The 14,227-nt window shown below is 60.1% G+C and overlaps 1 long non-coding RNA gene across 1 annotated transcript; it reads right to left on the bottom strand.

The window, feature by feature from the left end:
- Nucleotides 1-2,034: 2,034 nt before the first annotated feature.
- On the bottom strand, nt 2,035-7,410 carry LOC149126359 (uncharacterized). Its single transcript, XR_016236034.1, has 2 exons — nt 6,957-7,410; nt 2,035-2,372 (listed from the first exon to the last, which is right to left on the bottom strand). It is a non-coding gene; the product is annotated as an uncharacterized LOC149126359 (long non-coding RNA).
- Between the last annotated feature and the right edge of the window lie 6,817 nt (nt 7,411-14,227).

Below are 14,227 nucleotides of genomic sequence, written 5' to 3'. Positions count from 1 at the left end.
ACTGCCCTGTCCTCCCCACCCCCAGGCCCGTCCTCCCCCCACTGCCCTGTCCTCCCCACCCCCAGGCCCGTCCTCACCCCACTGCCCTGTCCTCCCCACCCCCAGGCCCGTCCTCCCCCCACTGCCCTGTCCTCCCCACCCCCAGGCCCGTCCTCCCCTCACTGCTCTGTCCTCCCCACCCCCAGGCCCGTCCTCCCCCCACTGCCCTGTCCTCCCCACCCCCAGGCCTGTCCTCACCCCGCTACTCTCTGCTCCCCCCCAGGCCCGTCCTCACCCCACTGCTCTGTGCTCCCCCCCAGGCCCGTCCTCACCCCACTGCCCTGTGCTCCCCACCCCCAGGCCCGTCCTCACCCCACAGCTCTGTGCTCCCCACCCCCAGGCCCGTCCTCACCCCACTGCCCTGTCCTCCCCACCCCCAGGCCTGTCCTCACCCCACTGCCCTGTCCTCCCCACCCCCAGGCCTGTCCTCACCCCACTGCCCTGTCCTCCCCACCCCCAGGCCTGTCCTCACCCCACTGCCCTGTCCTCCCCACCCCCAGGCCTGTCCTCACCCCACTGCCCTGTCCTCCCCACCCCCAGACCCGTCCTCACCCCACTGCCCTGTCCTCCCCCCCAGGCCTGTCCTCACCCCACTGCCCTGTGCTCCCCCCCCCAGGCCCGTCCTCACCCCACTGCCCTGTCCTCCCCCCCAGGCCCGTCCTCACCCCACTGCCCTGTCCTCCCCCCCAGGTCTGTCCTCACCCCACTGCCCTGTGCTCCCCACCCCCAGGCCCGTCCTCACCCCACAGCTCTGTGCTCCCCACCCCCAGGCCTGTCCTCACCCCACTGCCCTGTCCTCCCCACCCCCAGGCCTGTCCTCACCCCACTGCCCTGTCCTCCCCACCCCCAGGCCTGTCCTCACCCCACTGCCCTGTCCTCCCCCCCAGGCCTGCCCTCACCCCACAGCTCTGTGCTCCCCCCCAGGCCTGTCCTCACCCCACTGCCCTGTCCTCCCCACCCCCAGGCCTGTCCTCACCCCACAGCTCTGTCCTCCCCACCCCCAGGCCTGTCCTCACCCCACAGCTCTGTGCTCCCCCCCAGGCCTGTCCTCACCCACTGCTCTCTGCTCCCTGGGTTCCTGGTTTCCCTGGCGGGGGCCCGAAAGAGGCAGGGAAGGGCGAGGCTGGGCATCGGGGCAGCCGCCTTCGTCCTTGCAGGCTCCCGGTTACTCAGCAACCCCAGGGCTGCCGGGAGCCGGCCCTCACAGCCTCCTCCACCGCCTGCTTCCTGGAGGCTTCCCCTGGCGCCTGCACAGCTTCACCGGCCCCTCCCCCTCCTGGCCCTCCAGGCCCCTCCCGCCCTGGGCTTGCTCTCTGCGCACCCCCTGAGCTCTAGCTCCCACCGTCCCCTCCAAGACTCCCCACCTCCCCAAGGCCCAGTTCCTGAGACAGATCAGTCGGCCAGCTAATCTACCCGGCTTGGGCAGCTTCTCTGGTGTGGCCAGGGCATCAGCCACAGCGGTCTGGGGGCTTGGCTCTGAGGCTGGACTGACCACCCAAGCCTGATGGTGCCAGCAGGGGCTCTGGTGTGGCCAGGGCCATCCTTCCTGAGGAGCACCAGGTTCCTGCAGCAGGGAACATGCTGCAGGTGATGTGGGTGCCACGAGAGTCCCTGCTGCCTCAGGACCCGCCCCCGCCCCCGGAATCAGGAGCCACAGCAGGCACTGAACTCGGGCCTCGGGCACTCTGTGTGGGGTGTAGGCATCCCTGCTGGCATCTGCACACCTGCGCCAAACACCTGCCCCTACACTGATTACTTTTTTAAAAGATGCACGCAGGGCCAATGCTGTGGTGTAGCGGGTAAAGCCGCTGCCTGCAGTGCTGGCATTCCATGTGGTGCTGGTTCGAGTCCCGGCTGCTCCACTTCCAATCCAGCTCTCTGCTATGGCCTGGGAAAGCAGTAGAAAACGGCTCGCTCTCTCTCTCTCTCTCTCTCTCTCTCTGTCTCTCCTTCTCTCTCTGTGTAGCTCTGACTTTCAAATAAATAAATCTTAAAAATTTTTAAATTTCACTTTAAAAACAAAAACCTGAAACAAAAGACAAAAGGCTCCCGGGGAGCTGTGCCCTCTGTGGACAGCACAGAGCAGAGTTTTTGGTCGTGGGTCTTCAGGGCTACGCCCGCCACACGTGGTCAGCTCCATCATTGTGGTGCTCCCGCTGGGGTGGGCGCGGGATAGAAGCCACATCCACGCCGTGGTGACGGCAGCCCCACTGCGCAACCTCAGCACCCAGCGGGGTTTGGTGCCTCAGCATGGCCACCGCAGACCCTGCAGGGGCAGGTCAGGAAGAGGGAGGTGACAGGGTCGGGTGCTCCATTGGCACAGCAGGTTTCATCTACAAAAGGCGGGTTCACAGTTAAGTTGTTCAGAACCGGAGACCGGCAGCAGAGTGCAAAGCCCCGATCAGAAGTGTCCGTTCTGAGTGCGGGGCCCTCTGCGTCTGCACCGGCCACACGCCCAGGAAACCCGCCCTGCAGCCACAGTCTGCGGGCCTGGGCCTGCCGCCCGCTTCCTGCAGGGGTGGCCCTGCCCGTCCGACGCGGTGGCAGCGTGGGCTGGGGCCAGGCCAGTGTCTGAGGGCTCATCCAAGACACTCCCGGCAGCCTGCCTCTCCTTGGGCCCTGCTGGCCCCGGAGAACACCTGGGAAGCCCTAGGTCCTCACAGAAATGCTCCCCTTATCCACCTCGCCCCCACCGCCCAGGTCTGCCAGACCCCACCCCACCCACCATGTAGTGTGGGGCCAACCATGACGGCCAGGCTCCACCCCCGGCTGCTGCTGCAGGCCAGCTGGCCCCTTGTACCCAGATGGCCACACTAGGACTGCAAGTTCAAGGCCACAGAGCTGGAAAGTGGCCGAGTGGGCCGCAGCCTGGAGCTGGGACACGACAGCTGTGCTCCCCAGGGTCCCCTCCCCCCTGCTGGGTGCTGCTGTTTGCCCCTTGCCATCTGTGCCCAGTCACGGCACTCACAGGAATGGTTCAGGAAAGAAGCAGCCAGCGCGTCTGAGCCACGCCTCCCTGGACGTGAAGACCTCCCGGGACCAAGCCTCCCCTGGGCACAGGGCAGTCCCTGGCCGGCTGCTGGGGCGTGACCAGCCCGTCTTGGGTCAGGAGCTGCCTCTGTGCCCTCTCCTCTTTCGACGTGTCCCTGCTGTTTCTTGAGTTTGCTCAGGTGGCTCCTGCCTGCTGGGGTCCCGTTAGCAATTCCTGCCTCCGGGCATACAGGTGGAGGGGAGCTGCCCACACACTCCCCGGCGCCCTCCGGGGCCTTCCCCAGGCCCTGCTCATGGCCACCGCGGTCCACACCGAAGGGAGGGTGGGCAGGCCCTCGTGCTCCGGGAAGCACAACCTCCTTATCTGCTTCCTTCCAGCCCCTGCTCTGTCTCAAAGTAGGAACTCGAGACCCACGGGGCACCGAGGAGCAGACGTCCGAGCCGCAGCGCAGAGCGGGGACTCAGGAGCCGGGTCCCCTGGGCTCAAACTCTGGCTCTGCCACCTGCTAGCTGTGAGCCCTCAGGGCCTCAGTGCCCCCATCTGCAGAATGGCGCTGCTGGTGTTAACTATGTCATAGGGTGAGGTTTACACGGGGCCAGACTGGAGAGCGCTCAGAAGAGGGTACGTGCGGTGCTACGCGAGTGTTTAACAAACGACACCCTCGTCTCTCCCTGCCGACGCCGGGACACCATCAGCAAGACTCTGGGGACCCGAATTCCAGCATCCTCACCCGTGAGGCTGACTTTGGGAAGGCTCGACCCACCGCCACCATATATCCCAGTAAGAGTTAGGCGTGGCCCTGACCCAGGGCGGAGCAGGCCCACAAGGGACGGGGGAGACCCCAGGTGCTGGGTGTGGACTCCCAACCTCACTGCTCCCCCACCAAGGCTGCTGCGACCTCTCCTGGCTCCTCTTTCAGGCCTGGCGTGGAGGGTGGGCGGGGGCACATGGAACAAGGACCGCTAAGGGCTGTGGGCCCTCGGTCCCCTCCTGTGTCCCCATGTCACTCTCAGCAGTCTCAGGAGGCAGTCTCACTGCCCTAGCAATAAGACCATGGGACTCGGCCAAGGTCAGAGGCCGCAGAGCCCGACCCTGCTCCACCCAGCCTGCCTCCTCCATGGTGGTCAGGCGCTGGTCAGCCAGGCTCCTGGAAGAAAAAGCCGAATTTGGGGGTGGGTTGTGGCGCAGGGGTGGGGGCTCCTATCTAAGAAGACAACATGCTCTGGGCGAGGATGCCCTCAGGAATTTGTGGGGATGGTGTGGGCGTGTGTTACTGTTCCCCCGTCGTCTCTGAGTTACACTGGGGCACCTGCTGGGGAGGGTGTGATCTCACACGCGGGGCCCTGCTAAAGGGAGCAGCCCGGAGACAGGGGGACAGAGGCCCAGGGGCCCAGAACCTTCTGCCTCTGAGAGCCAGCGGGGTGCGACTGCGGCTGGACTGAGGGGAGCAGCAGGAAGAGCAGACCAAAGAGTGAGGACCCCCAGGATCTGCGAGGCGGCCACAGCGACTTGGCGGGTGGGCGGGCTCAGGGGCACGCCCCCCGAGGGACCAGCAGGCCTCCCCGCCATGAGTGTGACCTCAGAGACAGATCCAGCTGCCCTCAGCACAGAAGGGACGTGTCGGGCAGGCACGGGCTAGCCGAAAGGAGAAGCCAGGAGCCAGGCCTCAGGTGGGTGGCAGCCCTGCAGTTCCAGGTGGCTGACATGCGCCCCATGGGCCTGGCTTGGGGACTGTCCCGAAGGTGGGGGGGATGTCTGGGCTTGGGGCACGGCTTGGGCAGAGCAGGAGGCCCAGGAAGCAGTCTGGCCGGTTGGTCTAGATAAAGCAGCAGCAGATGATGGGATAAGATAGGAGGACTGGGCTGGGGCCACACCTCCTCACCCCCAAGGCAGGCAGTTTGAGGGCCTGACCCCTTGCGCTGGCTTGCTGCTCCCCCAGCAGCCAAAGCCCAGTGACCCTGCTTCTTTGCTCTCCCACGGCACCTGGCCCAGCACCGTGCACACAGTAGGCACTTGGCGAGGGCCTGCTGCTTGGCCTACTGACTGGGAGGAGGCTGCCTGCAGAGGCTGCCCCCGGCTTTCCAGCCTCTCCCGTCCTCGGGACAGCCTGGGGGGTGGCACCTGCTGTCTGCCTCCTACCCACACCTGTGTTGATCCGGATAACTCTCAACTTGGCATTTCAGGGAAAGGAAAGAGATGGGGCTGGCACATCCCCCCACCCTCTCCCCAGCAGGTGGACGCCAGGGTGATGTCTGGGCTTTGGGGCAGAGCCGTGGGTGTCGGCCCAACCCGCGACTTCCTGTGCCTGTGGCCACTCCTGGCACCCTTCCTGCTGGATGCCCTTGTCAAGGGAGCTTTCGCCAGGCCAGAGGAGCCAGGGCTCTGGGCTCCCGACACGAACCGCTGGCTGGTCTGTGACCAGTGCCGCTGGTGCTCGGGGGAACTCCCACGAATGTTGTAAAAGGGGTCGAGCGATTCCTTGCTTGGACAGCACTGCCGGCCTTGCAGTGTGGCAAACGGGACCCCCAAGGGCCTCTCTCAGAGCCGCCTGCGGGACCTGAGAGGCTGCCCTGGACTGAGCGCCACTCCTCTGTGGATTCCCAGTCCTCAGACACAGACGGGAAGGCCAGGCAAGCGGGGGACCCGGAGGTGCCCCGTGGGGGAGGCGCCCGCCGCCCTGGCGCCCGGTTCTTGACCCCAGGCGGAGGGGAACCTGCCAGAGAGCAGCTGCCGCGTGGGGGCTGGCCCTGGTCCCAGCCCGCTTCCCGCCCCGGAGGCACGGCTGTCTCCACCCTGCTGAGTCACCTGGGTTTTTTCCAGGTGCAGCTGGTAATTACCAACCGCAGCAAACCCAGAACTCAGCGCCTGGGGAGGGGCGCTGGGTGCCCAGTTTAGAAACGTCTCTACGTGTCTGAGTCCTCAAAGCCCATTTCCAGAAGGTTCTGAAGGCCCTGGGCATTCTAGTGCACGTGCTGGGTGAATTAGACCCTGAAGTAAGGGGACCCGCCGCTGGCGCATGCGCGTGGCGGCCTCCTGCGCCCCAGGACGGGTGCCAGCCCCTCCTCCCTCTGATGGTCCTGTGGGGTCCTCGGTTATCAAGTGCATTGTTTCTCATCCCGGTGGGGTGGCAGTCCCAGGAAAGCCTTCATCAGGCCGGTGGCAAACACGGACCAGGACCCAGTTATGCATTCTTAGCTGGGTCCCGCCCAAAGCCCTGGGCGCCCTCGTGCCTCCGTCTAGAGCCCTGGGCTGTCCACGTGCCTCCGTCCAGAGCCTTGGGCTGCCCACGTGCCTCCGGGAACGGTCGCCAGGTGCCGCACGCTGTGATTTTCCGGGCTCTGCACCGTCACTCGGTCACGGGCGTGCCCACGCCCACGTTGTCAGAACCACCGGGTTCCATGCACGGTGTTCCAGCTCCAGGGCACGGGGGACCCAGGAAGGCTGTGCAGGCGACTCAGAGACAACGTGGAAGACCCCGCCTGGGGGAGGGAGAGGGGAGGGGGCGCGAGAGTAATTGTGGCACAGAAGGGGGAGCTGGGAGCACGGAGGACCACGTGGAATCCAGAAAGGGGGAGGGGGGACCTGAGCCGGGGGCCACCTGCGGGAGGGGGCGCTGCCTCTGCCCCCTCCCCTGCCAGGGCTAGGTCGAGCAGGGCAGGTGCTTGGGTGTGAGAGCTGAGGGGGCAGGGTGGAGGGAAAAGCGACTCTGGGTGCCAGCTGAGTGGGCACGGGCCGTCACGCCCGGCCAGGAGGGCCCGGGGACAGGACAGGGTGACCCGAGGTAAGGACAGCTCCTGCTCACTCCAGCTCCGGCTGCTCAGAGCTACAGGGGCGCTGGACTCAGCGCGAGGCAATCCCGCTCAGCCGAGTTCTGCCCCTCACACCCTGGTGCTAATTTGCTGAATGCCACCAGTGAGTCACTTACCTCGGTCTCCCCACGTGGAGCCCACACTGCGTGTCCACACTGTTGGCCAGGATGCCGGGGGATGGTGAGATGCCATCTGCCATGTTGGGGTGTTGGGGGAGGGATGCAGCTGGTTCCCTGCCACTCCCCCCAGCGCAGCTGCTGAAGTGCGTGCGTGTCTGGGAGTGTCACACACACTGATGATCCCCGGAAGGTTGTAGACCGCAGCTCACCTTAGCCGCAGAACAGGGCGTGCTGACGTGGAAGAGCAGGGCGGGAGCCAGGGAGTAAGTGACGGACGTGCCGGGAACGGCGGGAGCGGAGATGGAGACCCACTGCAAGCCCCAGTGCGTCAGCGGTCCTGCTGCTGGCTTCTGGGGTGTTAGGTGAGCAAGCGGCGGGCGTACCCCAAGCCAGACGAGAGACCGGTGGCGGAGAGAAGATTCAGCCCCGGGCCTCGGGTTTCCCTTCCGGAAACGGCACAGTAATAACAACATCTGACTTGGAAGTGAATATGAACTCACATCCTGCTACTGAAGGGGGCTTGGCTGCCGTAACCATGATTGTAACCATGAAGCTTAACAGCAAAGGAACTGAAAAACAGGAAGAGAATTAATAAGTGAGAGGGAGAGAGGCCTTCTATCCACTGGTTCACTCCCCAAATGACTGTAATAGCCGGATCTGGGCCGGTCCGAAGCCAGGAGCCAGGAGCCTCTTCCAGGTCTCCCATGTGGGTGCAGGGGCCCAGGCACTCAGCTCACCTTCCACTGCTTTCCCAGGAACACTAGCAGGGAGCAGGATGGGAAGGGGAGCACCCGAGACTCAAGCTGGCACCTCAGACGGGGGCTCCACCCTCTCCGCCACCGCGCCGGCCCCTGAAGCTGGGCTTAAAATGCACCCGCACCCGTCTTGTTTGCAAATCCAGGCCCTGTCACCTCACCCAATGACACAGCATGTAGACAGTGTTTTGGCTCTTGAGTGTGGGAGTAGAGAACCCCAACTTGTTGCATCCCCCAACCTTCATGGTGTAGACATTCCCACCGTGGCCGACTCCCAGCAGCCAATGTGTTTGGGCGCAGCCGGGAAGAGGCGCAGCTGTGTAGACAGAATCACCCGGAACAGCAACACCGAGTAAGCTAACCAGGAAGCGATGAGTTTTCATACTGCCACTGCTTTGTCTAGTCCGTCTGTAGAATTTCATTTGAGAAATGACCGACTGACGGTGGGCTCCGGTGGTCAGCAAGCTGGTTCTGACGCGCCCTGGCCTCAGAGCACCTGGCGCTCACCAGGGGCACAGTGTGGGTTCCTCAGTTCCACCGGCCCTGACGCTGCCTCCTTGGCCATTGCCAGCTTGGCAGGACTGGAAGTGTGCAGCCTGGAGAGGGCTGAGGGTGGCAGAGAGGAGGAGGTCAAGCTGGCCCCCCGTGGGTGGCAGGGACCTAGGTATGGACAGTGCCGCCTCGCAGGTGTGCGTTAGCAGGAAGCTGCAATGGAAGCAGACCCAGGCGCTGTGATGGGACGCACACATCCCAGCGGGCTCTACGCAGCGCCAAATACCGGCCCCAGGTGTTTGTCTTTTATTGTTTAACTGTGTTTATTTGAAATGTAGAGAGAGACCTTCCTTCCGCTGGCTCCCTCCCCCATGCCCTCAGCAGCTGGAGCTGGGCCAGGTCAAAGCTGAGAGCAGGAAGCTCATCTGGGCCTCCCGTGTGGGTGGCAGGAACCAAAGAACTCGCGCCATCACCTGCTGCCTCCCAGGGTGTGCATTAGCGGGACGCAGGATGGGACAAGGCACATCCCACTCAGTCTGGGATGTGGGCATAGAGGCAGGGGCTGTACCTGCTGTGCCACGGCGCCTTCTGTGGCCGCCCCACAGCTATACCCTAGCCTCTACCACAGACCCTGAACACGGCTCCTCCTGCCCGGTCCCCCAGGCAGCGGGGTAGGCACCCGCGTGGGAGCTAGGCTGGTCACGTGATCTAAACTGGCCAGCTGGGTGCACTGCCCTGGGAGTTCTCCTTGAGCAGGGAGCAGGAATGGGAAGATAAGACTAAGAATAGACTCCTGGTGGTATGTGGGGGGTCCTTCCCAGACCAGTTCTGCTGCCCCCCCCCCCAGAATAGGTCTTCCCTCTCCAGGGCCCCTTTGTCCCCTGTGGCTGAGCCCCCTGGGCACTGCTCAACGTCATTCCCCACCCCCATCCTCTCTCCCCCTAGACTTGTGAGTCGCTGATGAATTGACTTCATTACCCAGTCCCCCTTGAAGTTGGGGTGGCCAGGATAAGTCCCCACATCCAGGATTAGTGGGGCATTCAGGAGCCTGTGCTGCTTGGTCCCTCCCCCTTCCTCCCTGCTGTGTGGAATGCGGAAGTCACTGCAGGAGCTGGAGCAGCCACCCCAGGCCGAGAGAGGATCTGGAGAAGGGAAGACAGTGGAGCAGAACCTAGACGGCCGGGGGCTCCAGTGCGTTCATAGAGTCTCCACATCATTTCTCGTCTTCCCAGCTGGCTTCATGATGGAAAAATAGCCATGTGTGGGGCCGGCACCGTGGTGCAGCGGGCCAAGCCTCTGCCTGCAGCGCCGGCATCCCATATGGGTGCCAGTTCCTGTCCCGTCTGCTCCACTTGGATCCAGCTCCCTGCTGTGGCCTGGGAAGGCAGCAGAGGATGGCCTAAGTGCTCGGGCCCCTGCAACTGTGTGGGAGACCAGGAAGAAGCTCCTGGCTCCTGGCTCCTGGCTCCGGATCAGCCCAGCTCGATGGTTGATGCAGCCATTTGGAAAGCGAACCAGCAGAAGGAAGACCTTTTTCTCTGTCTCTCCCTCTCTCTCTCTGTAACTCTACCTCTCAAATAAATAGATCTTTTTAAAAAAATCCGTGAGTGTTCCCTGTTGCAGTAGGGCCCTGGGAAGCGCAGCTGAAGCTGATCCGAGGAAACACCTAGGAAAACTCCTTGTGGCTTCAGACCTCCAGGGTTGCTTTGTTGTACACAGCCGTTTCTCAGTCCCAAGTATTTCCCCCACCACCAGCCCTGCAGGGTCCTGCCTGCCTTGCTGCCCAGGGCACCTGCGTGCCCAGCCCATGCTGTGTCCCCTGTCGGGGGTCCTTTCCTGACCTTGGCTGCTGCACAAACAGCGGCCCTCTGGCTGCACAGCTGGGCAGCTCCGTTGTAATCACCTGTTTATGCATCCGCTGGCCAGCAGACAGTGTTCAGCTCGCTGCCTGAGCGTCCTGGTGCTCAGCGCACGCGGCTTGTTTTTTATTTTTTATTTTATTTTATTTTTTTATTTTTTGACAGGCAGAGTGGACAGTGAGAGAGAGACACAGAGAGAAAGGTCTTCCTTTGCCGTTGGTTCACCCTCCAATGGCCGCCGCGGCCGGCGCACTGCACTGATCCGAAGGCAGGAGCCAGGTGCTTCTCCTGGTCTCCCATGGGGTGCAGGGCCCAAGCACTTGGGCCATCTTCCACTGCACTCCCTGGCCACAGCAGAGGGCTGGCCTGGAAGAGGGGCAACCGGGACAGAATCCGGCGCCCCGACCGGGACTAGAACCTGGTGTGCCGGCGGCGCTAGGCGGAGGATTAGCCTAGGGAGCCGCGGCGCCGGCCAGCGCATGCGGTTTGAACGAGGGCATGCCCAGTATGGACATGGTGGGTGAGGTCAGGCTGCGGCACAGCTCCATCCGACTCTGCCCACAGGCCTTCTGCCTGCCTGGCTCTTCCCAGGCGCGGAGGGCACGTCCAAGCCTCCTCTGGCCTCGTTCCCACCGTGAGGCGGGGCTGCCGCAGGTGCACATCGAACACAGGCCCCATTCTGCACGGAGGATGTCAGCCTCAAAGGTGCTTGGCCATAAACAGGGTCCCCAGACGCAACAAAATGAAGTAACACTGGATCCTTGCTCCACTTCCGATCCGGCTGCAACAGGGCAGGGGCGGTAGGGAATGTGGGGGGAGTGTGCGTCAGCACTGCACTTTAGATAAGGAGAAGGTGTCAACATCTACTAGGCACTAAGCAAATCTTCTGAATGCGAGATGCTGAGAACAGGGGAACCAGGTGCAAGGTGCTATTATCTATAATAGTTTATTATTATCAGATATTACATATGATATAATAAAATATAATAATATATTATTACACTATTATGCTGTTATTTATAATAGTTTTTCCATAAATCTTATTCTGGAAGTGAATGTCTAACCAGACACTGGGACAGACGACAAGGCCGGATGTGTTGTTGACCAAGGGCGCACGGCGGCCCTAACTTCCACGTGTTGCAGGTTTTCTCACAGTGGTGGGTTTCTCCACGGTCAGGGCTGGTTAAATCAGCCCGACTCTGGCTGATTCAAGGGAAACCAGAAAGGGGACTGAAGGAAGGCTGCAGCCAGCTCGGCTCTGAAGGGGCTCGGGCAGGAGCTCCCACTGCTGTCCTGCTCGGTGAGACGCCAGGGTCACGGGTCGGGGAGAGTCAGTGACCCGGGATGGAGGGCACCACAGTGCCCTTTTTTCTAAGAGGTAATTTTATTTACTTGAAAGACAGAGTTGCAGAGGAAGGTAGAGCCAGAGAGAGAGAGAGAGAGAGAGAGGTCTTCCATCCTCTGGGTCACTCTCCAAATGGCTGCAATGACTGGGGTTGAACCAGACCAAAGCCAGGAGCCAGGAGCTTCTTCCAGGTCTCCCATGTGGGTGCAGGGGCCCAAGCACCTGGGCCATCTTCCACTGCTTTCCCAAGTGTATTAGCAGAGAGCTGGATCAGAAGTGGAGCAGCTGGACTCAAACTGGCACCCACATGGAATGCCAGCACATGCTGGCTCCAATAATAATTCCTTATATGCCTACCAGAAAAATATGTAATATTTGAATGTAAATAATCTTATTTTTGTTTTTTATTTGACAGACAGAGTTAAAGACAGTGAGAGAGAGAGACAGAGAGAAAGGTCTTCCTTCCATTGGTTCACTTCCCAAATGGCCACTACAGCCAGCGCTGCGCCGATCCGAAGGCAGGAGCCAGGTGCTTCTCCTGGTCTCCCATGGGGTGCAGGGCCCAAGGACCTGGGCCATCCTCCACTGCACTCCCGGGCCACAGCAGAGAGCTGGCCTGGAAGAGGAGCAACCGGGACTAGAACCCAGTGCCGCGGGTGGAGAATTAACCAAGTGAGCCATGGCGCTGGCCCCATAAATAATCTTATTTTTATGAAAATGTAAGTAAGATTTAGTTATAATTTCAAAATGTCAAACTTAAAAATCTCAGCCTTATTTGCAATTGTTATAAATTTTTTACATTCATTAGTCATTGTGTTCAACTTTCATTTAATAGATGATTGGAATATAAATAAACAATTTGTAAACAAACAATTATAAATAAACAATTTGTAAAATATACAAGTATGAAAATATTATCTTTATTGTTTATATTGTCTTTGAAAAATATTTATTTTATTTATTTGAAGGGCAGAGTTACACAGAGGAAAGAGAGAGAACGAGCTTCCATCTGCTGGTTCAATTCCCAAATGGCCACAATGGCCAGGGCTGAGCCAGACCAACGCCAGGAGCTTTTTCTGGCCTCCCACCCAGAAGTGGATGCAGGGACCCAAGGACGTGGGCCATCTTCTACTGCTTTCCCAGGCACGTGAGCAGGGAGCTGGCTCAGGAGTGGAGCAGCCGGGATGTGAACCAGTGCCCATGTGGGATGCCTTTCAAGAAAGTTTATTTATTTATTTTAAAGGTTTATTAATTTATTTGGAAGTCAGAGTTAACGAGAGAGAGGAAAGGACATAAGGAGAGACACAGACAGATCTTCCATTCGCTGGTGCGCTCCTCAAATGGCTGCCATGGCCAGGGCTGGGCCAGACTGAAGCCAGGAGCCAGGGGCTCGAACCGGCACCCATGTGGGATGATGGCACTGCAGGTGGCAGTTTTACCTGCCACACCACATCAATGGAGCGCCCTTTCCCTCCCTCCCTCCCTCCCTCCCCCTCTCTCTCTCCCTCTCTCTCTCTCTCTCTCTCAAATAAATAGAGTTTTAGACACTCTCAAGGCAATTTGGCAGAGTTGTTTTTAATCTAATAATTAAACTTGAGGCTTGTATTCTGTAGGTCTGCTTTTTAAAAGTTTCATTTCTTTCTCTCTTTAAGATTTATTTTATTTATTTGAAAGACAGAGTTACAGAGAGACAGAGAAAGAGAGAGAGAGAGGTCTTCCTTCTGCTGGCTCACTCCCCAAATGGCCACAACAGCTGGAGCTGGGCTGATCTGAAGCCAGGAGTCAGGGACTTCTTCAGAGTCTCCCATGTGAGTGCGGGGGCCCAAGGACTTGGACCACTTCTACTGCTTTCCCAGGCACATTAGCAGGGAGCTGGATAGGAAGTGGAGCAGCTGGGACTCGAATCGGCACTCATGAGATGCCGACGCTGCAGGCTGGGGCTTTAACCCACTGAGCCACAGTGCCAGTCCCAAGTTTCATTTATTGCTAATAATTCATTTTTATTACATTGTAGAAAAGCATGAGTCCACAAAAGATTAGCAAAACAAAACAAAAAAAAAGGGACTATTCCCTTGCTGCGGGCAGTTTGAGAAGCACTGCTCCAGATCTTTGAGAATTAGTACAGTTAAGATCAGGACGAGAACAGAAAAAATGAAGAGGCCGGCCCTGTGGCATAGGGGGCTAAGCCACTGCCTGCAGTGCCGGCATCCCATATGGGCACTGGTTGGAGTCCTGGATCCTCCTCTTCTGATCCAGCTCCCTGCTGTGCCCTGGGAAAGCAGTAGAAGATGGCCGAAGTCCTTGGGCCCCTGCACCTGCGTGGGAGACTCTGAAGAAGCTCCTGGCTCCTGGCTTCAGATCAGCCCAGCTCCGGCCGTTGTGGCCATTTGGGGAGTGAACCTGCGGATAGAGGACCTTTCTCTCTGTTTGTAATTCTCTCTCTCAAATAAATAAGTAAAATCTTTCAAAAGAAAAAATGAAGCTGGAGCTCAGAAAAGAAAAACCAAAGCTGAGAGGGCGCAGGGAGCAGTCTGTGGCGTGGCAGCCGTTCCCAGGAGAGAGTGCAGCCTTCTGCTGAGCCTACCGCCCTGCCCCCCACCGCCCCAGCACACGCAGGACTTCATAATTAGCAAAACAGTGGAAACCATCCAGAAAGCAGTGCTCATCATCCCTTAGCTGGAGCAGGCCCGATGGAGTCCCTGCAGGTCCACATCTTTGCTGGGCGGGGAGGTACCGGCAGCTTATCTGCTGTGGGAAGAGTGTGCCTGGACCTCCCCTCGCTCACCCTCATGTCAAGCGCAAAGCTACACGGCAGGC

Source organism: Oryctolagus cuniculus, chromosome 6 (genome assembly GCF_051225735.1).
Source record: "Oryctolagus cuniculus isolate XC-2025 breed Fujian yellow rabbit chromosome 6, ASM5122573v1, whole genome shotgun sequence".
Classification (NCBI taxonomy): domain Eukaryota; kingdom Metazoa; phylum Chordata; class Mammalia; order Lagomorpha; family Leporidae; genus Oryctolagus; species Oryctolagus cuniculus.
Note: the sequence above shows the minus strand (reverse complement) of the source record. Positions and strands in the feature narration are given on the sequence as shown.